General features: G+C 50.2%; 32 non-coding genes and 21 pseudogenes across 32 annotated transcripts; 2 read left to right on the plus strand and 51 right to left on the minus strand.

The window, feature by feature from the left end:
* Positions 1-24: 24 nt before the first annotated feature.
* Positions 25-143, minus strand: LOC131120805 (5S ribosomal RNA). Its single transcript, XR_009127351.1, has one exon. It is a non-coding gene; the product is annotated as a 5S ribosomal RNA (ribosomal RNA).
* A 112-nt stretch (positions 144-255) lies between these two features.
* Positions 256-364, minus strand: LOC131123805 (5S ribosomal RNA; annotated as a pseudogene).
* Positions 365-476: 112 nt separating this feature from the next.
* On the minus strand, positions 477-595 carry LOC131120785 (5S ribosomal RNA). Its single transcript, XR_009127331.1, has one exon. It is a non-coding gene; the product is annotated as a 5S ribosomal RNA (ribosomal RNA).
* Positions 596-707: 112 nt separating this feature from the next.
* LOC131122560 (5S ribosomal RNA) lies at positions 708-816 on the minus strand (annotated as a pseudogene).
* Positions 817-928: 112 nt separating this feature from the next.
* Positions 929-1,057, minus strand: LOC131121260 (5S ribosomal RNA; annotated as a pseudogene).
* A 113-nt stretch (positions 1,058-1,170) lies between these two features.
* LOC131120837 (5S ribosomal RNA) lies at positions 1,171-1,289 on the minus strand. The gene has a single exon (XR_009127383.1). It is a non-coding gene; the product is annotated as a 5S ribosomal RNA (ribosomal RNA).
* Positions 1,290-1,401: 112 nt separating this feature from the next.
* Positions 1,402-1,520, minus strand: LOC131121753 (5S ribosomal RNA). The gene has a single exon (XR_009128249.1). It is a non-coding gene; the product is annotated as a 5S ribosomal RNA (ribosomal RNA).
* A 112-nt stretch (positions 1,521-1,632) lies between these two features.
* LOC131121192 (5S ribosomal RNA) lies at positions 1,633-1,751 on the minus strand. Its single transcript, XR_009127726.1, has one exon. It is a non-coding gene; the product is annotated as a 5S ribosomal RNA (ribosomal RNA).
* A 112-nt stretch (positions 1,752-1,863) lies between these two features.
* LOC131122112 (5S ribosomal RNA) lies at positions 1,864-1,982 on the minus strand. The gene has a single exon (XR_009128525.1). It is a non-coding gene; the product is annotated as a 5S ribosomal RNA (ribosomal RNA).
* A 111-nt stretch (positions 1,983-2,093) lies between these two features.
* Positions 2,094-2,202, minus strand: LOC131123165 (5S ribosomal RNA; annotated as a pseudogene).
* Positions 2,203-2,314: 112 nt separating this feature from the next.
* LOC131123580 (5S ribosomal RNA) lies at positions 2,315-2,423 on the minus strand (annotated as a pseudogene).
* Positions 2,424-2,535: 112 nt separating this feature from the next.
* Positions 2,536-2,654, minus strand: LOC131121188 (5S ribosomal RNA). The gene has a single exon (XR_009127722.1). It is a non-coding gene; the product is annotated as a 5S ribosomal RNA (ribosomal RNA).
* Positions 2,655-2,766: 112 nt separating this feature from the next.
* Positions 2,767-2,875, minus strand: LOC131123482 (5S ribosomal RNA; annotated as a pseudogene).
* Positions 2,876-2,987: 112 nt separating this feature from the next.
* On the minus strand, positions 2,988-3,106 carry LOC131120598 (5S ribosomal RNA). The gene has a single exon (XR_009127148.1). It is a non-coding gene; the product is annotated as a 5S ribosomal RNA (ribosomal RNA).
* Positions 3,107-3,218: 112 nt separating this feature from the next.
* Positions 3,219-3,337, minus strand: LOC131121136 (5S ribosomal RNA). Its single transcript, XR_009127671.1, has one exon. It is a non-coding gene; the product is annotated as a 5S ribosomal RNA (ribosomal RNA).
* Positions 3,338-3,449: 112 nt separating this feature from the next.
* LOC131123156 (5S ribosomal RNA) lies at positions 3,450-3,558 on the minus strand (annotated as a pseudogene).
* A 112-nt stretch (positions 3,559-3,670) lies between these two features.
* Positions 3,671-3,789, minus strand: LOC131121001 (5S ribosomal RNA). Its single transcript, XR_009127541.1, has one exon. It is a non-coding gene; the product is annotated as a 5S ribosomal RNA (ribosomal RNA).
* Positions 3,790-3,901: 112 nt separating this feature from the next.
* On the minus strand, positions 3,902-4,020 carry LOC131123196 (5S ribosomal RNA). The gene has a single exon (XR_009128697.1). It is a non-coding gene; the product is annotated as a 5S ribosomal RNA (ribosomal RNA).
* A 112-nt stretch (positions 4,021-4,132) lies between these two features.
* LOC131123087 (5S ribosomal RNA) lies at positions 4,133-4,241 on the minus strand (annotated as a pseudogene).
* A 112-nt stretch (positions 4,242-4,353) lies between these two features.
* On the minus strand, positions 4,354-4,472 carry LOC131122222 (5S ribosomal RNA). The gene has a single exon (XR_009128592.1). It is a non-coding gene; the product is annotated as a 5S ribosomal RNA (ribosomal RNA).
* Positions 4,473-4,583: 111 nt separating this feature from the next.
* LOC131123753 (5S ribosomal RNA) lies at positions 4,584-4,692 on the minus strand (annotated as a pseudogene).
* Positions 4,693-4,804: 112 nt separating this feature from the next.
* On the minus strand, positions 4,805-4,933 carry LOC131121583 (5S ribosomal RNA; annotated as a pseudogene).
* Positions 4,934-5,045: 112 nt separating this feature from the next.
* On the minus strand, positions 5,046-5,164 carry LOC131122768 (5S ribosomal RNA). Its single transcript, XR_009128654.1, has one exon. It is a non-coding gene; the product is annotated as a 5S ribosomal RNA (ribosomal RNA).
* Positions 5,165-5,276: 112 nt separating this feature from the next.
* LOC131123179 (5S ribosomal RNA) lies at positions 5,277-5,395 on the minus strand (annotated as a pseudogene).
* A 112-nt stretch (positions 5,396-5,507) lies between these two features.
* Positions 5,508-5,626, minus strand: LOC131121193 (5S ribosomal RNA). Its single transcript, XR_009127727.1, has one exon. It is a non-coding gene; the product is annotated as a 5S ribosomal RNA (ribosomal RNA).
* A 112-nt stretch (positions 5,627-5,738) lies between these two features.
* LOC131120930 (5S ribosomal RNA) lies at positions 5,739-5,857 on the minus strand. The gene has a single exon (XR_009127473.1). It is a non-coding gene; the product is annotated as a 5S ribosomal RNA (ribosomal RNA).
* Positions 5,858-5,969: 112 nt separating this feature from the next.
* Positions 5,970-6,088, minus strand: LOC131121683 (5S ribosomal RNA). Its single transcript, XR_009128181.1, has one exon. It is a non-coding gene; the product is annotated as a 5S ribosomal RNA (ribosomal RNA).
* A 112-nt stretch (positions 6,089-6,200) lies between these two features.
* On the minus strand, positions 6,201-6,309 carry LOC131122726 (5S ribosomal RNA; annotated as a pseudogene).
* A 112-nt stretch (positions 6,310-6,421) lies between these two features.
* LOC131123582 (5S ribosomal RNA) lies at positions 6,422-6,530 on the minus strand (annotated as a pseudogene).
* A 112-nt stretch (positions 6,531-6,642) lies between these two features.
* LOC131121306 (5S ribosomal RNA) lies at positions 6,643-6,761 on the minus strand. Its single transcript, XR_009127822.1, has one exon. It is a non-coding gene; the product is annotated as a 5S ribosomal RNA (ribosomal RNA).
* A 112-nt stretch (positions 6,762-6,873) lies between these two features.
* LOC131122888 (5S ribosomal RNA) lies at positions 6,874-6,982 on the minus strand (annotated as a pseudogene).
* A 112-nt stretch (positions 6,983-7,094) lies between these two features.
* On the minus strand, positions 7,095-7,213 carry LOC131121235 (5S ribosomal RNA). The gene has a single exon (XR_009127771.1). It is a non-coding gene; the product is annotated as a 5S ribosomal RNA (ribosomal RNA).
* Positions 7,214-7,325: 112 nt separating this feature from the next.
* LOC131122137 (5S ribosomal RNA) lies at positions 7,326-7,434 on the minus strand (annotated as a pseudogene).
* Positions 7,435-7,546: 112 nt separating this feature from the next.
* On the minus strand, positions 7,547-7,665 carry LOC131122903 (5S ribosomal RNA; annotated as a pseudogene).
* Positions 7,666-7,777: 112 nt separating this feature from the next.
* LOC131121244 (5S ribosomal RNA) lies at positions 7,778-7,896 on the minus strand. Its single transcript, XR_009127779.1, has one exon. It is a non-coding gene; the product is annotated as a 5S ribosomal RNA (ribosomal RNA).
* Positions 7,897-8,008: 112 nt separating this feature from the next.
* LOC131123886 (5S ribosomal RNA) lies at positions 8,009-8,117 on the minus strand (annotated as a pseudogene).
* Positions 8,118-8,229: 112 nt separating this feature from the next.
* On the minus strand, positions 8,230-8,348 carry LOC131120777 (5S ribosomal RNA). The gene has a single exon (XR_009127322.1). It is a non-coding gene; the product is annotated as a 5S ribosomal RNA (ribosomal RNA).
* Positions 8,349-8,460: 112 nt separating this feature from the next.
* LOC131120927 (5S ribosomal RNA) lies at positions 8,461-8,579 on the minus strand. Its single transcript, XR_009127470.1, has one exon. It is a non-coding gene; the product is annotated as a 5S ribosomal RNA (ribosomal RNA).
* A 113-nt stretch (positions 8,580-8,692) lies between these two features.
* LOC131123452 (5S ribosomal RNA) lies at positions 8,693-8,801 on the minus strand (annotated as a pseudogene).
* A 112-nt stretch (positions 8,802-8,913) lies between these two features.
* On the minus strand, positions 8,914-9,032 carry LOC131120100 (5S ribosomal RNA). Its single transcript, XR_009126662.1, has one exon. It is a non-coding gene; the product is annotated as a 5S ribosomal RNA (ribosomal RNA).
* A 112-nt stretch (positions 9,033-9,144) lies between these two features.
* Positions 9,145-9,253, minus strand: LOC131123798 (5S ribosomal RNA; annotated as a pseudogene).
* A 112-nt stretch (positions 9,254-9,365) lies between these two features.
* Positions 9,366-9,474, minus strand: LOC131122727 (5S ribosomal RNA; annotated as a pseudogene).
* A 113-nt stretch (positions 9,475-9,587) lies between these two features.
* Positions 9,588-9,696, minus strand: LOC131123583 (5S ribosomal RNA; annotated as a pseudogene).
* A 112-nt stretch (positions 9,697-9,808) lies between these two features.
* On the minus strand, positions 9,809-9,927 carry LOC131123473 (5S ribosomal RNA). The gene has a single exon (XR_009128723.1). It is a non-coding gene; the product is annotated as a 5S ribosomal RNA (ribosomal RNA).
* Positions 9,928-10,553: 626 nt separating this feature from the next.
* On the minus strand, positions 10,554-10,627 carry trnat-agu (transfer RNA threonine (anticodon AGU)). The gene has a single exon. It is a non-coding gene; the product is annotated as a tRNA-Thr (tRNA).
* Positions 10,628-10,969: 342 nt separating this feature from the next.
* trnag-gcc (transfer RNA glycine (anticodon GCC)) lies at positions 10,970-11,040 on the minus strand. The gene has a single exon. It is a non-coding gene; the product is annotated as a tRNA-Gly (tRNA).
* A 1,370-nt stretch (positions 11,041-12,410) lies between these two features.
* Positions 12,411-12,492, minus strand: trnas-cga (transfer RNA serine (anticodon CGA)). The gene has a single exon. It is a non-coding gene; the product is annotated as a tRNA-Ser (tRNA).
* Positions 12,493-13,463: 971 nt separating this feature from the next.
* On the minus strand, positions 13,464-13,537 carry trnan-guu (transfer RNA asparagine (anticodon GUU)). The gene has a single exon. It is a non-coding gene; the product is annotated as a tRNA-Asn (tRNA).
* Positions 13,538-14,032: 495 nt separating this feature from the next.
* Positions 14,033-14,105, plus strand: trnak-uuu (transfer RNA lysine (anticodon UUU)). The gene has a single exon. It is a non-coding gene; the product is annotated as a tRNA-Lys (tRNA).
* A 1,889-nt stretch (positions 14,106-15,994) lies between these two features.
* Positions 15,995-16,076, plus strand: trnas-gcu (transfer RNA serine (anticodon GCU)). Its single transcript has one exon. It is a non-coding gene; the product is annotated as a tRNA-Ser (tRNA).
* Positions 16,077-16,390: 314 nt separating this feature from the next.
* On the minus strand, positions 16,391-16,463 carry trnak-cuu (transfer RNA lysine (anticodon CUU)). The gene has a single exon. It is a non-coding gene; the product is annotated as a tRNA-Lys (tRNA).
* Positions 16,464-17,354: 891 nt separating this feature from the next.
* Positions 17,355-17,428, minus strand: trnat-agu (transfer RNA threonine (anticodon AGU)). The gene has a single exon. It is a non-coding gene; the product is annotated as a tRNA-Thr (tRNA).
* A 342-nt stretch (positions 17,429-17,770) lies between these two features.
* trnag-gcc (transfer RNA glycine (anticodon GCC)) lies at positions 17,771-17,841 on the minus strand. Its single transcript has one exon. It is a non-coding gene; the product is annotated as a tRNA-Gly (tRNA).
* Positions 17,842-18,311: the final 470 nt, after the last annotated feature.

An 18,311-nucleotide genomic window follows, 5' to 3' on the forward strand; every position in this document is an offset into this window, starting at 1 on the left:
AAGGCAAGAGCAGAAACCATAAAAAGCTTACAGCACCTGGTATTCCCAGGCGGTCTCCCATCCAAGTACTAACCAGGCCAGCCCCTGCTTAGCTTCCGAGATCGGACGAGATCGGGCGTTTTCAGTGTAGTATGGCCGTAAGCTGCCAGGTCACCTGAAAAGATCCTATTTGAAGGTGACGCAGGCCAAACGAGACTCCAGCAAAACATGTCAAACAGCGCCCTCTGCTGTCAGGATAGAGCAGAAACCATAAAAAGCTTACAGCACCTGGTATTCACAGGCGGTCTCCCATCCAAGTACTAACCAGGCCCGCCCCTGCTTAGCTTCTGAGATTGGGCGTTTTCAGGGTAGTATGGCCGTAAGCTGCCAGATCAACTGAAAAGATCCTATTTGAAGGCGACGCCGGCCAAACTAGACTCCAGCAAAAAGTGTCAAACAGCGCCCTCTGCTGGCAGGCAAGAGCAGAAACCATAAAAAGCTTACAGCACCTGGTATTCCCAGGCGGTCTCCGATCCAAGTACTAACCAGGCCCGACCCTGCTTAGCTTCCGAGATCGGACGAGATCGGGCGTTTTCAGGGTAGTATGGCCATAAGCTGCCAGGTCAACTGAAAAGATCCTATTTGAAGGTGACGCAGGCCAAACTAGACTTTGGCAAAAAGTGTCAAACAGCGCCCTTTGCTGTCAGGCAAGAGCAGAAACCATAAAAAGCTTACAGCACCTGGTATTCCCAGGCGGTCTCCCATCGAAGTACTAACCAGGCCCGCCCCTGCTTAGCTTCCGAGATCGGGCGTTTTCAGGGTAGTATGGCCGTAAGCTGCCAGGTCAACTGAAAAGATCCTATTTGAAGGTGACGCAGGCAAAACTAGACTCCAGCAAAAAGTGTCAAACAGCGCCCTCTGCTGTCAGGCAAGAGCAGAAACCATAAAAAGCTTACAGCACCTGGTATTCCCAGGCGGTCTCCCATCCAAGTACTAACCAGGCCCACCCCTGCTTAGCTTCCGAGATCAGACGAGATCGGACGAGATCGGGCGTTTTCAGGGTAGTATGGCCGTAAGCTTTAAGGACAACTGAAAAAATCTTATTTTGAAGGCGACGCAGGCCAAACTAGACTCCAGCAAAAAGTGTCAAACAGCGCCCTCTGCTGTCAGGCAAGAGCAGAAACCATTAAAAGCTTACAGCACCTGGTATTCCCAGGCGGTCTCCCATCCAAGTACTAACCAGGCCCACCCCTGCTTAGCTTCCGAGATCGGACGAGATCGGGCGTTTTCAGGGTAGTATGGCCGTAAGCTGCCAGGGCAACTGAAAAGATCCTATTTGAAGGCGACGCAGGCCAAACTAGACTCCAGCAAAAAGTGTCAAACAGCGCCCTCTGCTGTCAGGCAAGAGCAGTAACCATAAAAAGCTTAAAGCACCTGGTATTCCCAGGCGGTCTCCCGTCCAAGTATTAACCAGGCCCGCCCCTGCTTAGCTTCCGAGATCGGACGAGATCGGGCGTTTTCAGGGTAGTATGGCCGTAAGCTGTCAGGGCAACTGAAAAGGTCCTATTTGAAGGCGACGCAGGCCAAACTAGACTCCAGCAAAAAGTGGCAAACAGCGCCCTCTGCTGTCAGGCAAGAGCAGAAACCATAAAAAGCTTACAGCACCTGGTATTCCCAGGCGGTCTCCCATCCAAGTACTAACCAGGCCCGCCCCTGCTTAGCTTCCGAGATCGGACGAGACCGGGCCTTTTCAGGGTAGTATGGCCGTAAGCTGCCAGGGCAACTGAAAAGATCCTATTTGAAGGCGACGCAGGCCAAACTAGACTCCAGCAAAAAGTGGCAAACAGCGCCCTCTGCTGTCAGGCAAGAGCAGAAACCATAAAAAGCTTACATTACCTGGTATTCCCAGGCGGTCTCCCATCCAAGTACTAACCAGGCCCGCCCCTGCTTAGCTTCCGAGATCGGACGAGACCGGGCCTTTTCAGGGTAGTATGGCCGTAAGCTGCCAGGGCAACTGAAAAGATCCTATTTGAAGGCGACGCAGGCCAAACTAGACTCCAGCAAAAAGTGTAAACAGCGCCCTCTGCTGTCAGGCAAGAGCAGAAACCATAAAAAGCTTACAGCACCTGGTATTCCCAGGCGGTCTCCCATCCAAGTACAAACCAGGCCCGCCCCTGCTTGGCTTCCGAGATCGGGCGTTTTCAGGGTAGTATGGCCGTAAGCTGCCAGGTCAACTGAAAAGATCCTATTTGAAGGTGACGCAGGCCAAACTAGACTCCAGCAAAAAGTGTCAAACAGCGCCCTCTGCTGTCAGGCAAGAGCAGAAACCATAAAAAGCTTACAGCACCTGGTATTCACAGGCGGTCTCCCATCCAAGTACTAACCAGGCCCACCCCTGCTTAGCTTCCGAGATTGGGCATTTTCAGGGTAGTATGGCCGTAAGCTGCCAGATCAACTGAAAAGATCCTATTTGAAGGCGACGCAGGCCAAACTAGACTCCAGCAAAAAGTGTCAAACAGCGCCCTCTGCTGGCAGGCAAGAGCAGAAACCATAAAAAGCTTACAGCACCTGGTATTCCCAGGCGGTCTCCCATCCAAGTACTAACCAGGCCCGACCCTGCTTAGCTTCCGAGATCGGACGAGATCGGGCGTTTTCAGGGTAGTATGGCCGTAAGCTGCCAGGTCAACTGAAAAGATCCTATTTGAAGGTGACGCAGGCCAAACTAGACTCCAGCAAAAAGTGTCAAACAGCGCCCTCTGCTGTCAGGCAAGAGCAGAAACCATAAAAAGCTCACAGCACCTGGTTTTCCCAGGCGGTCTCCCATCCAAGTACTAACCAGGCCCGCCCCTGCTTAGCTTCCGAGATCAGGCGTTTTCAGGGTAGTATGGCCGAAAGCTGCCAGGGCAACTGAAAAGATCCTATTTGAAGGCGACGCAGGACAAACGAGACTCCAGCAAAAAGTGTCAAACAGCGCCCTCTGCTGTCAGGCAAGAGCAGAAACCATAAAAGGCTTACAGCACCTGGTATTGCCAGGCGGTCTCCCATCCAAGTACTAACCAGGCCCACCCCTGCTTAGCTTCCGAGATCGGACGAGATCGGGCGTTTTCAGGGTAGTATGGCCGTAAGCTGCCAGATCAACTGAAAAGATCCTATTTGAAGGCGACGCAGGCCAAACTGGACTCCAGCAAAAAGTGTCAAACAGCGCCCTCTGCTGTCAGGCAAGAGCAGAAACCATAAAAAGCTTACAGCACCTGGTATTCCCAGGCGGTCTCCCATCCAAGTACTAACCAGGCCCGCCCCTGCTTAGCTTCCGAGATCAGACGAAATCGGGCGTTTTCCGGGTAGTATGGCTGTAAGCTGCCAGGTCAACTGAAAAGATCCTATTTGAAGGTGACACAGGCCAAACTAGACTCTGGCAAAAAGTGTCAAACAGCGCCCTCTGCTGTCAGGCAAGAGCAGAAACCATAAAAGGCTTACAGCACCTGGTATTGCCAGGCGGTCTCCCATCCAAGTACTAACCAGGCCCACCCCTGCTTAGCTTCCGAGATCGGGCGTTTTCAGGGTAGTATGGCCGTAAGCTGCCAGATCAACTGAAAAGATCCTATTTGAAGGCGACGCAGGCCAAACTAGACTCCAGCAAAAAGTGTCAAACAGCGCCCTCTGCTGTCAGGCAAGAGCAGAAACCATAAAAAGCTTACAGCACCTGGTATTCCCAGGCGGTCTCCCATCCAAGTACTAACCAGGCCCGCCCCTGCTTAGCTTCCGAGATCAGACGAAATCGGGCGTTTTCAGGGTAGTATGGCTGTATGCTGCCAGGTCAACTGAAAAGATCCTATTTGAAGGTGACACAGGCCAAACTAGACTCTGGCAAAAAGTGTCAAACAGCGCCCTTTGCTGTCAGGCAAGAGCAGAAACCATAAAAAGCTTACAGCACCTGGTTTTCCCAGGCGGTCTCCCATCCAAGTACTAACCAGGCCCGCCCCTGCTTAGCTTCCGAGATCAGACGAGATCGGGCGTTTTCAGGGTAGTATGGCCGTAAGCTGCCAGGTCAACTGAAAAGATCCTATTTGAAGGCGACGCAGGCCAAACTAGACTCAAGCAAAATATGTCAAACAGCGCCCTCTGCTGTCAGGCAAGAGCAGAAACCATAAAAAGCTTACAGCACCTGGTATTGCCAGGCGGTCTCCCATCCAAATACTAACCAGGCCCACCCCTGCTTAGCTTCCGAGATCGGGCGTTTTCAGGGTAGTATGGCCGTAAGCTGCCAGGTCAGCTGAAAAGATCCTATTTGAAGGCGACGCAGGCCAAACTAGACTCCAGCAAAAAGTGTCAAACAGCGCCCTCTGCTGTCAGGCAAGAGCAGAAACCATAAAAAGCTTACAGCACCTGGTATTCCCAGGCGGTCTCCCATCCAAGTAATAACCAGGCCCGCCCCTGCTTAGCTTCCGAGATCGAACGAGATAGGGCGTTTTGAGGGTAGTATGGCCGTAAGCTTTAAGGACAACTGAAAAAATCTTATTTGAAGGCGACGCAGGCCAAACTAGACTCCAGCAAAAAGTGTCAAACAGCGCCCTCTGCTGTCAGGAAAGAGCAGAAACCATTAAAGCTTACAGCACCTGGTATTGCCAGGCGGTCTCCCATCCAAATACTAACCAGGCCCGCCCCTGCTTAGCTTCGGAGATCGGGCGTTTTCAGGGTAGTATGGCCGTAAGCTGCCAGGTCAACTGAAAAGATCCTATTTGAAGGTGACGCAGGCCAAACTAGACTCCAGCAAAAAGTGTCAAACAGCGCCCTCTGCTGTCAGGCAAGAGCAGAAACCATAAAAAGCTTACAGCACCTGGTATTCCCAGGCGGTCTCCCATCCAAGTACTAACCAGGCCCACCCCTGCTTAGCTTCCGAGATCAGACGAGATCGGACGAGATCGGGCGTTTTCAGGGTAGTATGGCCGCAAGCTTTAAGGACAACTGAAAAAATCTTATTTGAAGGCGACGCAGGCCAAACTAGACTCCAGCAAAAAGTGTCAAACAGCGCCCTCTGCTGTCAGGCAAGAGCAGAAACCATAAAAAGCTTACAGCACCTGGTATTCCCAGGCGGTCTCCCATCCAAGTACTAACCAGGCCCGCCCCTGCTTAGCTTCCGAGATCTGACGAGATCGGGCGTTTTCAGGGTAGTATGGCCGTAAGCTGCCAGGGCAACTGAAAAGATCCTATTTGAAGGCGACGCAGGCCAACCTAGACTCCAGCAAAAAGTGTCAAACAGCGCCCTCTGCTGTCAGGCAAGAGCAGAAACCATAAAAAGCTTAAAGCACCTGGTATTACCAGGCAGTCTCCCATCCAAGTATTAACCAGGCCCGCCCCTGCTTAGCTTCCAAGATCGGACGAGATCGGGCGTTTTCAGGGTAGTATGGCCGTAAGCTGTCTGGGCAACTGAAAAGGTCCTATTTGAAGGCGACGCAGGCCAAACTAGACTCCAGCAAAAAGTGGCAAACAGCGCCCTCTGCTGTCAGGCAAGAGCAGAAACCATAAAAAGCTTACAGCACCTGGTATTCCCAGGCGGTCTCCCATCCAAGTACTAACCAGGCCCGCCCCTGCTTAGCTTCCGAGATCGGACGAGACCGGGCCTTTTCAGGGTAGTATGGCCGTAAGCTGCCAGGGCAGCTGAAAAGATCCTATTTGAAGGCGACGCAGGCCAAACTAGACTCCAGCAAAAAGTGTCAAACAGCGCCCTCTGCTGTTAGGCAAGAGCAAAAACCATAAAAAGCTTACAGCACCTGGTATTTCCAGGCGGTCTCCCATCCAAGTACTAACCAGGCCCGCCCCTGCTTATCTTCCGAGATCGGACGAGATCGGGCGTTTTAAGGGTAGTATGGCCGTAAGCTGCCAGGGCAACTGAAAAGATCCTATTTGAAGGCGACGCAGGCCAAACTAGACTCCAGCAAAAAGTGTCAAACAGCGCCCTCTGCTGTCAGGCAAGAGCAGAAACCATAAAAAGCTTACAGCACCTGGTATTCCCAGGCGGTCTCCCATCCAAGTACTAACCAGGCCCGCCCCTGCTTAGCTTCCGAGATCGAACCAGATCGGGCATTTTGAGGGTAGTATGGCCGTAAGCTTTAAGGACAACTGAAAAAATCTTATTTGAAGGCGACGCAGGCCAAACTAGACTCCAGCAAAAAGTGTCAAACAGCGCCCTCTGCTGTCAGGCAAGAGCAGAAACCATAAAAAGCTTACAGCACCTGGTATTCCCAGGCGGTCTCCCATCCAAGTACTAACCAGGCCCGCCCCTGCTTGGCTTCCGAGATCGGGCGTTTTCAGGGTAGTATGGCCGTAAGCTGCCAGGTCAACTGAAAAGATCCTATTTGAAGGTGACGCAGGCCAAACTAGACTCCAGCAAAAAGTGTCAAACAGCGCCCTCTGCTGTCAGGCAAGAGCAGAAACCATAAAAAGCTTACAGCACCTGGTATTCACAGGCGGTCTCCCATCCAAGTACTAACCAGGCCCACCCCTGCTTAGCTTCCGAGATTGGGCATTTTCAGGGTAGTATGGCCGTAAGCTGCCAGATCAACTGAAAAGATCCTATTTGAAGGCGACGCAGGCCAAACTAGACTCCAGCAAAAAGTGTCAAACAGCGCCCTCTGCTGGCAGGCAAGAGCAGAAACCATAAAAAGCTTACAGCACCTGGTATTCCCAGGCGGTCTCCCATCCAAGTACTAACCAGGCCCGACCCTGCTTAGCTTCCGAGATCGGACGAGATCGGGCGTTTTCAGGGTAGTATGGCCGTAAGCTGCCAGATCAACTGAAAAGATCCTATTTGAAGGTGACGCAGGCCAAACTAGACTCTGGCAAAAAGTGTCAAACAGCGCCCTTTGCTGTCAGGCAACGGCAGAAACCATAAAAAGCTTACAGCACCTGGTATTCCCAGGCGGTCTCCCATCCAAGTACTAACCAGGCCCGCCCCTGCTTAGCTTCCGAGATCGGGCGTTTTCAGGGTAGTATGGCCGAAAGCTGCCAGGGCAACTGAAAAGATCCTATTTGAAGGCGACGCAGGACAAACTAGACTCCAGCAAAAAGTGTCAAACAGCGCCCTCTGCTGTCAGGCAAAAGCAGAAACCATAAAAGGCTTACAGCACCTGGTATTGCCAGGCGGTCTCCCATCCAAGTACTAACTAGGCCCACCCCTGCTTAGCTTCCGAGATCGGACGAGATCGGGCGTTTTCAGGGTAGTATGGCCGTAAGCTGCCAGACCAACTGAAAAGATCCTATTTGAAGGTGACGCAGGCCAAACTAGACTCCAGCAAAACATGTCAAACAGCGCCCTCTGCTGTCAGGCAAAAGCAGAAACCATAAAAAGCTTACAGCACCTGGTATTCCCAGGCGGTCTCCCATCCAAGTACTAACCAGGCCCACCCCTGCTTAGCTTCCGAGATCGGGCGTTTTCAGGGTAGTATGGCCGTAAGCTGCCAGGGCAGCTGAAAAGATCCTATTTGAAGGCGACGCAGGCCAAACTAGACTCCAGCAAAAGGTGTCAAACAGCGCCCTCTGCTGTCAGGCAAGAGCAGAAACCATAAAAAGCTTACAGCACCTGGTATACACAGGCGGTCTCACATCCAAGTACTAACCAGGCCCGCCGCTGCTTAGCTTCCGAGATCGGACGAGATCGGGCGTTTTCAGGGTAGTATGGCCGTAAGATGCCAGGACAACTGAAAAAATCTTATTTGAAGGCGACGCAGGCCAAACTAGACTCCAGCAAAAAGTGTCAAACAGCGCCCTCTGCTGTCAGGCAAGAGCAGACACCATTAAAAGCTTACAGCACCTGGTATTCCCAGGCTGTCTCCCATCCAAGTACTAACCAGACCCACCCCTGCTTAGCTTCCGAGATCGGACGAGATCGGGCGTTTTCAGGGTAGTATGGCCGTAAGCAGTCAGGGCAACTGAAAAGGTCCTATTTGAAGGCGACGCAGGCCAAACTAGACTCCAGTAAAAAGTGGCAAACAGCGCCCTCTGCTGTCAGGCAAGAGCAGAAACCATAAAAAGCTTACAGCACCTGGTATTCCCAGGCTGTCTCCCATCCAAGTACTAACCAGGCCCGCCCCTGCTTAGCTTCCGAGATCGGGCGTTTTCAGTGTAGTATGGCCGAAAGCTGCCAGGGCAACTGAAAAGATCCTATTTGAAGTCGACGCAGGACAAACTAGACTCCAGCAAAAAGTGTCAAACAGCGCCCTCTGCTGTCAGGCAAGAGCAGAAACCATAAAAAGCTTACAGCACCTGGTATTCCCAGGCGGTCTCCCATCCAAGTACTAACCAGGCCCGCCCCTGCTTATCTTCCGAGATCGGACGAGATCGAGCGTTTTCAGGGTAGTATGGCCGTAAGATGCCAGGGCAACTGAAAAGATCCTATTTGAAGGCGACGCAGGCCAAACTAGACTCCAGCAAAAAGTGTCAAACAGCGCCCTCTGCTGTCAGGCAAGAGCAGAAACCATAAAAGGCTTACAGCACCTGGTATTGCCAGGCGGTCTCCCATCCAAGTACTAACCAGGCCCACCCCTGCTTAGCTTCCGAGATCGGAGGAGATCGGGCGTTTTCAGGGTAGTATGGCCGTAAGCTGCCAGGTCAACTGAAAAGATCCTATTTGAAGGTGACGCAGGCCAAACTAGACTCCAGCAAAACATGTCAAACAGCGCCCTCTGCTGTCAGGATAGAGCAGAAACCATAAAAAAGCTTACAGCACCTGGTATTCACAGGCGGTCTCCCATCCAAGTACTAACCAGGCCCGCCCCTGCTTAGCTTCCGAGATTGGGCGTTTTCAGGGTAGTATGGCCGTAAGCTGCCAGATCAACTGAAAAGATCCTATTTGAAGGCGACGCAGGCCAAACTAGACTCCAGCAAAAAGTGTCAAACAGCGCCCTCTGCTGGCAGGCAAGAGCAGAAACCATAAAAAGCTTACAGCACCTGGTATTCCCAGGCGGTCTCCCATCCAAGTACTAACCAGGCCCGACCCTGCTTAGCTTCCGAGATCGGACGAGATCGGGCGTTTTCTGGGTAGTATGGCCATAAGCTGCCAGGTCAACTGAAAAGATCCTATTTGAAGGTGACGCAGGCCAAACTAGACTCTGGCAAAAAGTGTCAAACAGCGCCCTTTGCTGTCAGGCAAGAGCAGAAACCATAAAAAGCTTACAGCACCTGGTATTCCCAGGCGGTCTCCCATCCAAGTACTAAACAGGCCCGCCCATGCTTAGCTTCGGAGATCGGGCGTTTTCAGGGTAGTATGGCCGTAAGCTGCCAGGTCAACTGAAAAGATCCTATTTGAAGGTGACGCAGGCCAAACTAGACTCCAGCAAAAAGTGTCAAACAGCGCCCTCTGCTGTCAGGCAAGAGCAGAAACCATAAAAAGCTTACAGCACCTGGTATTCCCAGGCGGTCTCCCATCCAAGTACTAACCAGGCCCGCCCCTGCTTGGCTTCCGAGATCGGGCGTTTTCAGGGTAGTATGGCCGTAAGCTGCCAGGTCAACTGAAAAGATCCTATTTGAAGGTGACGCAGGCCAAACTAGACTCCAGCAAAAAAGTGTCAAACAGCGCCCTCTGCTGTCAGGCAAGAGCAGAAACCATAAAAAGCTTACAGCACCTGGTATTCACAGGCGGTCTCCCATCCAAGTACTAACCAGGCCCACCCCTGCTTAGCTTCCGAGATTGGGCATTTTCAGGGTAGTATGGCCGTAAGCTGCCAGATCAACTGAAAAGATCCTATTTGAAGGCGACGCAGGCCAAACTAGACTCCAGCAAAAAGTGTCAAACAGCGCCCTCTGCTGGCAGGCAAGAGCAGAAACCTTAAAAAGCTTACAGCACCTGGTATTCCCAGGCGGTCTCCCATCCAAGTACTAAGCAGGCCCGACCCTGCTTAGCTTCCGAGATCGGACGAGATCGGGCGTTTTCAGGGTAGTATGGCCGTAAGCTGCCAGATCAACGACTAACTCCATTACTAACTATTCTATCAATGTTTAGAGCAATGGTGTACCTTACCTCTCACAGGTAGTGGTTTAATTATTTTTAATTAATTAATTAATTAATTAATTGAATGAATCAGAGGCATCATGACCAGTCTGCATCAAAACATTATCTGAAATCCTGTGGCAGGTTTCTGGCATTGATTCTTAATTCAGTTGCCATCCCTGATAGATGGTAATGGTAATGGTAATCATGCCCGCGTGGCAGGCGAGTCTCTTTGCTTGTCTGACGTCTGTGTCGCATCCTGATTGGCTGGCAGCAAATGTCAACAACACGCGCGCGGCCCCCGCTTGGCAAGTGAGAATTCTACCACTGAACCACCAATGCCACGTGGGGACACACTGTAAGAGAAAAAAAATGCAACCGTCAAGTGGATGAGCCTCTGCAAAGTGGCGCTGAATGACAACACATCACAATGTCATACTCTTTGGATTCAAGCACCTTCTGCCGTAATGGGATCCACAACAATCACGTCAGCTGTGGATGCAACGTCAATTCGTTCTTGAAGGGCAAGTGACAAAAAGAAGTACATGGTTGACAAATCAGCTGCCAAAGTTTCACTGACCAAGCACCCAGGCACTGCTGGGATTTGAACCCAGGATCTCCTGTTTACTAGACAGGCACTTTGACCAGCTTAGCCACAGTGCCGGCAGTGCATCTGGCACCAACACAAAAACAGTTCGCCAATGGGGAAAAATGTTCATACAAGGGAGGGAGTCCAAAGTCCAACAAATGTGTGAATTGAGAGTCCCTGGGTGGGCTCGAACCACCAACCTCTCAGTTAACAGCCAAACGTGCTGACCAATTGCGCGACAGAGACTACAACAGCATGACTGCAGTCAGGTTTCACTAAGTGCTGTCCACCTTAACTCTCGGGTGGTCCGGTCTGTTACGTTTCAGGTGTCATTCTGAATACTGCCCTTTAGCAGGAGAAGAGCCTTTGTACTTTTTCAACATGAGCTCTAAAGAAAGGTACAAGCTAAGATATACTGCATTGGCCGGGAATCGGACCCGGGCCTCCTGCTTGGCAAGCGAGAATTCTACCACTGAACCACCAATGCCACATTGGGAAACACTGTCGGAGAACAAATTAAATTGTCGAGTGGATGTGCCGCTGCAAAGTGGCGCTGAATGACAAAACATCACAATCACAACACACGCACGGGATGCCAGGGGAGGCCGAGTACTAACAGAGCTGAGCGAGAGGGCATAAGAAAAAAAATGGTGACCTTGTGGTGGTTACCCGACAGCACCAAGGATATGGCGCACGTCTGATGCGTAATGCATGCCAGGTGATGTTCATCTAGCGAGCGGACATTCTTGTGGGGGACAAGCTCAACAGTAGGAATGTTGAGAGAACTGACCAGTCCGCTATCAATGAAGTTCTCGTCCGCCCCAGAGTCAATTAATGCTGTGGTAGGAGAAGCTTCCCCCGCCCAGGATATCGTACCTTCCACCTGAAGTCGGCCCGCCAAAGCGGATGACGCAGCCGGTGTGGTTGGAGCGGGCAGTGCCAGCAGCTGGCGAATATCCCTGGTGGAGGAAGAGCGTTGGCGTGCTGGGCGAACTGGACAGCGGGAAATTGTGTGTAGGACTCCCACAGTACAGGCACAGCCACAGGTGTGGACGGTGACTCCTCTCCGCTGACGAAAGGCGACTGGCTCCCAGTTGCATGGGGACGACACTCCCGACGTCATCAGACGGCGCTCCGCTGCTGGAGCAGGGAGGGAGGAGTGGTGCCGGAAGAGCCCCAGGAGGTGGGATTTGGAGCCGACGTGTGGGTCGGAGAGGCTCCGCCCTCCGCTGTGCGCTGCGCTCCCGCAGCCGGTTGTCGAGTCGAATGGATAGCGACAGAGAGCGGCTGGAATGACAAGGCGCTGCGGAGCGCATATCGGGCGAGCCTCAGCCAGTGCAAGATGAGCTGGCCGCTCGGGATGAGACCCAGACGCTGAGGCTCGCCCGATACGCGTTTCGTAGCGCCTTGTCATTCCAGCAGCTCTCTGCCGCTATCCCGGTTAGCTCAGTTGGTCAGCGTGTGGTGCTCATAACGCCAAGGTCATGGGTTCGACCCCCCGTACTGGCCACTCTTCTTTATGTGCTCCAGGAACAACAAAAGGGCTACAACCCACTGGCCCCCATATCCAACATCACACCACCCACCCACCTGTGAAACACCCTCGACAAGGCCGCTGAAAGACAGAGGAGAGGTAAAGAAAACAGCATGTCAAAGCAGAGTGGCAACAAAAATCTCGGCCACCGAGACTGCAAGAAGCAGATCAATGGGGACAGTGGACCCCATTATCCTCTACCCAAAATTTAGACCTCCAGTGTAGAGAATGCGGGCCGTGAAAGGACAACACCCCGGCCCTCATAACCAACAGTACTCCACCACAAGGTAAACAGCATGGCGGCAACAAATGCCCAGCCAAAGCGTCACAGACAGGATTCCAACCTGTGCGGGGAAACCCCATTGGATTTCGAGTCCAACGCCTTAACCTCTCGGCCACCGTGACTCCTTGGAAAAGACCAATGGGGGGCAGGTGACCCCATTGTCCTAGAACCAAATTTTTGCTGATGTCAAGGATCAGCTGGCAACATGTGCATGGGAGGAAGACACATGGTTTGTGTGAGGGGCTACACAAGTCTTTCCACTTCTAGTTAAAAGCCAGGCACCTCACATTGTTTCCATAAAGTACCAAGGGATTGTCCTGTTGCCCTTGTATTTTGTGGGCAAAAAGGAGGCGTTTGCAAGTGGACCTCAGACCCTATCACTGGTCACCTGAACAGGGACTTGAATCCCGGACACTCAGATCAAAAGTCTAATGTTCAGGTGACTGGCTCAAACTTTGTCCTGTCTGACCACTCTTTTGTCCAGAAGATATTTGGCTAATGTGGTCTGTTTTATTAAACCTGCAAATGTCCAAATACACAAGGGTATTGTCTTTGTAGGGAGCATTGTAGTACATGTGACATGTATACTACATATGACATCAGAAATGATGGGTCTTTATTCAACAGAAGAAGAACAACATTTCTTTTAAATAACAGCATAGGAGCTGCTGAAACACAGAGAAGGCACTGCTGGGATTTGAACCCAGGATCTCCTGTTTACTAGACATGTCTGTCAAAAAATCACAACAGTATACAGTGTCTTCTCTTAAGGGCCCCTGCTTACCAGTTGATGGGGTTTGACTTGATTCCTTTTAACATAAAAGCATTCCGTCGTCTCTTAATCTATAATCCTGGCTGGCGCTTTTGCAAAAGATAAGCAGAGCTTCTGTGTTTCACCAGACCTGTGCAGAAACAAACTGAAATCTGTGACTTGATCAACCTAACTTCTGATCAAATGTGTTAGACCATGGAAGCTGGAATGTGCTTTTGAAAAGTCATTGACACGCAGTTTGCCAATTGGGAACCACACAAGTGCTGTGCAAGAGTGGAGCGCAAACATGAATGAACAGTGACACTGGTGACATCCAGAGAACGTCCCCGGGTGGGCTCGAACCACCAGCCTCCCGGTTAACAGCCGAGCGCGCTGACCGATTGCGCCACAGAGACGCACACGCTGCCAACTTCTGTTCAGTTGAAGCCATACTAACGCATGCTATGCGTCCAGCATGCCCTTTGTTTTGGATGTGACTCGCACCTTCTGGTGTAACAATCGAGGCATTGCAAACCAGGACACCAGCTTTACTCTTTGATGAACGCAAAGTGTTTTTGGGTACAATCCAGGGGTCTTGTGCTCTCACGGAAATGGCTCTGTCCTTTTTCAACATGAGTTGAGACAAAATGTATTAAAATAGACAGACTGCATTGGTCACTCAATCAGAATTTCTCAGTTTGCCAATTTCAGACTGCGTGACAAAGAATCAAGTCAAACTCCATCGACAGGATGGACAGGGAACAACAAAGCAGGGAAGATAAGGGATAGGGAGGAGAGGGGAAAGATGCGACCGCCTTTGTTGAGAGCCAGAGAAGAAGCTCTCATCTCTGCAAGGTCAAGTACAGTATGCCAGAAGATTTTACCTTGTGAGTTGTCCTCATTCCATAAAGGCCTGGATAGCTCAGTTGGTAGAGCATCAGACTTTTAATCTGAGGGTCCAGGGTTCAAGTCCCTGTTCAGGCGGTGAAGGTAGGCCCCTTCCCTGAATAACTTGTTTAAGTAAACCTTTTCGACCAAGCACCTTTGCGATCTTCCAGGACTGTGGGTAAACGCCATTCTCAATAATTAAATTGAAGATACAGTGCGAGACAGGCACTTTGACCAGCTTAGCCACAGCGCCAGCTGTGCATCTGGCACCAACACAAAAAAACAGTTCGCCAATGGGGAAAAATGTTCATACAAGGGAGGGAGTCCAAAGTCCAACACGTGTGAATTGAGAGTCCCTGGGTGGGCTCGGTTATCAAACTCGCTCCCAAGGAAATGTTGGAACTTGGGAAAGCATTAAGAATGGCAAGAAGTAGGATTAAGAATCCTACTTCTTGCCAAAAGCCTACCCTATGGTAGAAGATAAGATATGCCTTTATTCGTCCCTCAGTGGGGAAATTTGCAAGGTCCCGCAAGTTCCGCAACAGCAGTGGGAGTACCTCAGTATGTTTACAGACCATGGACTCCTCCTAAATTTAGATACATAGCCTTATCCATGCCAAAACCACACAACAACCTTGACCAAATCCTGACTGACATAACTGACTTGGTACATAATCACCGTCTCAACGGAACTGAATTAGCCCAACTGTTGACATTGACCACAGGCTCCAAGTATGGTGCTTTTTGTACGGCCATTTAGCCAATTTGGCCAAAGGGTAATTCAGAACACCCTCGTGGCCCATTGCCATTTTTATGGTACCTGGCGACTTCAACCAGTGAACTCCACTGTACCGCTTATCCTCATCGACGGACTGTATTCCCCACCCTTTACCAGCATGGGGACATTCCAACCCAAGATGAGAACACACTGGACCAGGTACACAGCAACATGGTACGTGGCACAGACACAGCTTCACCCTACCCCCACTTTTAGCCCAGACTGAAAAAGCAGAGAACCCCCTTTGCAGCTGAAATTGCTCAGTTGGGAGAGCGTTGGATTGAATCTCTAAAGGTCCCTGGTTCAATCCCAGTTTTCAGCACAATTGCTGTTTACATCGTGAGTTGGCAAATAGTTTGTAAAGGGGTGACTTTGTTCTCTTGATTTCATCAACATCGATCACGACAACACAGCCAATGACATATTAAGACCAGACAAGTGCAGTTGGGAGGTGACATACAGAATCCTGATGCATATCATGTTACAATCAGACACAAACAGGATGTAGGACCCGACCTTGAGTTCGCGCAAATGTTCACAGCATTAGGTCTGCAAAGTGTTCAGCTGATGCACATTTACTGGAAAGGAAAATGGGCTTTTGTCACGGTAGCCATGCCGACACGAGCTAAAATGTTTCTCCCGCCAGGACAACACCCACATGAAATTCAAGCTTTGCTCGCAGACGAAAAAGAACCAGCTGGAATGAGCAATCTGCACCTCCAAGTCTGAGTTTATGGTTCTTGCCCAGAAAAGCATAGCTCACAGCCGTAATTGTATAGTGGTTCCTACTCTGTGTTGTGGCCGCAACAACCCCGGCCGATTCAGGGTCATGGCAGGTGTGTGTTGCTTTTGTAATTGTATTGTCTGAAAAGACAAGATTGTCTGTCCACTTGAAGTGTGGTGATGTAAGAGTACACTAGTTTTGACCACACCTGTTATTTTAGTAAACATTATTAGCATGCAATGAATCAAAGTATAAGGTACGATGTCGGAGATCAAGAACGCTTTTGTTGGCAAAAAAAAAAGCCATAACATATCATTTCGACAATACGGGTATCAAACCCGCTAGTTCTTGCATGTAGAGCAAGAACTCTAGCCTTTGAGTTAAATCCCCCCGCTGCACAGGAAGGCTGCCACAATTTCTGCAACACCAAAACGCTAATTAAGATGTGTCATTTTGAGTCAACAAGACCATGTCCACGAAGGAGATGAGGTGACCGAGAGGTTAAGGTGATGGACTGCTAATCCATTGTGTTCTGCACGCATGGGTTGGAATCCCATCCTCATCGGACTATACTAATGCACCAGTTTTGACACCACCTGTGTTTTTAGGAAACATCATTAGAATGCAATTAATCCAAGCATCCGGTACGATGTGGGAGATTGAGAATGCTTTTTTGGCAAGAAAAAGGCATAATATACCATTTGGAGAATGCAGGCATCGATTCCACTTCATCTCACATGCGAAGTGAGCGCTCTACCATTTGTGGTCCTACAAGAATGGGATTTGTTTTTGTGTACTTCGAATGAAATGTTTCAAGTGTTGTTGCAGAATTTTCCACAGGAAAGAAATCTTTAAGATGTATCACCAAAAGAGCTGAACCGCCCAATGTGGGGCTCGAACCCACGACCCTGAGATTAAGAGTCTCATGCTCTCCCGACTGAGCTAACCGGGCATTTTTCTGCCACTATATCACTTTTTAATTTTTTTGAATTGATGTGGTCTTCTTGATGTTTGATCAATTCCACACCCAACCTAGTTTCTCAGGGAACAAAGGAGCGAGAGGTTCAGTCATAGCTGAGAACTTTGGAAGTGTCGTCATCTTAACCCTCCTGTTATGTTCATTTGCCAGGAACAGCCATGATGTTCCCGGGTCAGTTTGCATGTTTATTTATCTGAAAGATGTCCAACACCAAAAAAATCCCCACAAGCATTGTTAGTTATTCACGACTAACTCCATTACTAACTATTCTATCAATGTTTAGAGCAATGGTGTACCTTACCTCTCACAGGTAGTGGTTTAATTAATTTTAATTAATTAATTAATTAATTAATTAATTGAATGAATCAGAGGCATCATGACCAGTCTGCATCAAAACATTATCTGAAATCCTGTGGCAGGTTTCTGGCATTGATTCTTAATTCAGTTGCCATCCCTGATAGATGGTAATGGTAATGGTAATCATGCCCGCGTGGCAGGCGAGTCTCTTTGCTTGTCTGACGTCTGTGTCGCATCCTGATTGGCTGGCAGCAAATGTCAACAACACGCGCGCGGCCCCCGCTTGGCAAGTGAGAATTCTACCACTGAACCACCAATGCCACGTGGGGACACACTGTAAGAGAAAAAAAATTCAACCGTCAAGTGGATGAGCCTCTGCAAAGTGGCGCTGAATGACAACACATCACAATGTCATACTCTTTGGATTCAAGCACCTTCTGCCGTAATGGGATCCACAACAATCACGTCAGCTGTGGATGCAACGTCAATTCGTTCTTGAAGGGCAAGTGACAAAAAGAAGTACATGGTTGACAAATCAGCTGCCAAAGTTTCACTGACCAAGCACCCAGGCACTGCTGGGATTTGAACCCAGGATCTCCTGTTTACTAGACAGGCACTTTGACCAGCTTAGCCACAGTGCCGGCAGTGCATCTGGCACCAACACAAAAACAGTTCGCCAATGGGGAAAAATGTTCATACAAGGGAGGGAGTCCAAAGTCCAACAAATGTGTGAATTGAGAGTCCCTGGGTGGGCTCGAACCACCAACCTCTCAGTTAACAGCCAAACGTGCTGACCAATTGCGCGACAGAGACTACAACAGCATGACTGCAGTCAGGTTTCACTAAGTGCTGTCCACCTTAACTCTCGGGTGGTCCGGTCTGTTACGTTTCAGGTGTCATTCTGAATACTGCCCTTTAGCAGGAGAAGAGCCTTTGTACTTTTTCAACATGAGCTCTAAAGAAAGGTACAAGCTAAGATATACTGCATTGGCCGGGAATCGGACCCGGGCCTCCCGCTTGGCAAGCGAGAATTCTACCACTGAACCACCAATGCCACATTGGGAAACGCTGTCGGAGAACAAATTAAATTGTCGAGTGGATGTGCCGCTGCAAAGTGGCGCTGAATGACAAAACATCACAATCACAACACACGCACGGGATGCCAGGGGAGGCCGAGTACTAACAGAGCTGAGCGAGAGGGCATAAGAAAAAAAATGGTGACCTTGTGGTGGTTACCCGACAGCACCAAGGATATGGCGCACGTCTGATGCGTAATGCATGCCAGGTGATGTTCATCTAGCGAGCGGACATTCTTGTGGGGGACAAGCTCAACAGTAGGAATGTTGAGAGAACTGACCAGTCCGCTATCAATGAAGTTCTCGTCCGCCCCAGAGTCAATTAATGCTGTGGTAGGAGAAGCTTCCCCCGCCCAGGATATCGTACCTTCCACCTGAAGTCGGCCCGCCAAAGCGGATGACGCAGCCGGTGTGGTTGGAGCGGGCAGTGCCAGCAGCTGGCGAATAT

Source organism: Doryrhamphus excisus, chromosome 2 (assembly GCF_030265055.1).
Source record: "Doryrhamphus excisus isolate RoL2022-K1 chromosome 2, RoL_Dexc_1.0, whole genome shotgun sequence".
Taxonomy (NCBI): Eukaryota; Metazoa; Chordata; class Actinopteri; order Syngnathiformes; family Syngnathidae; genus Doryrhamphus; species Doryrhamphus excisus.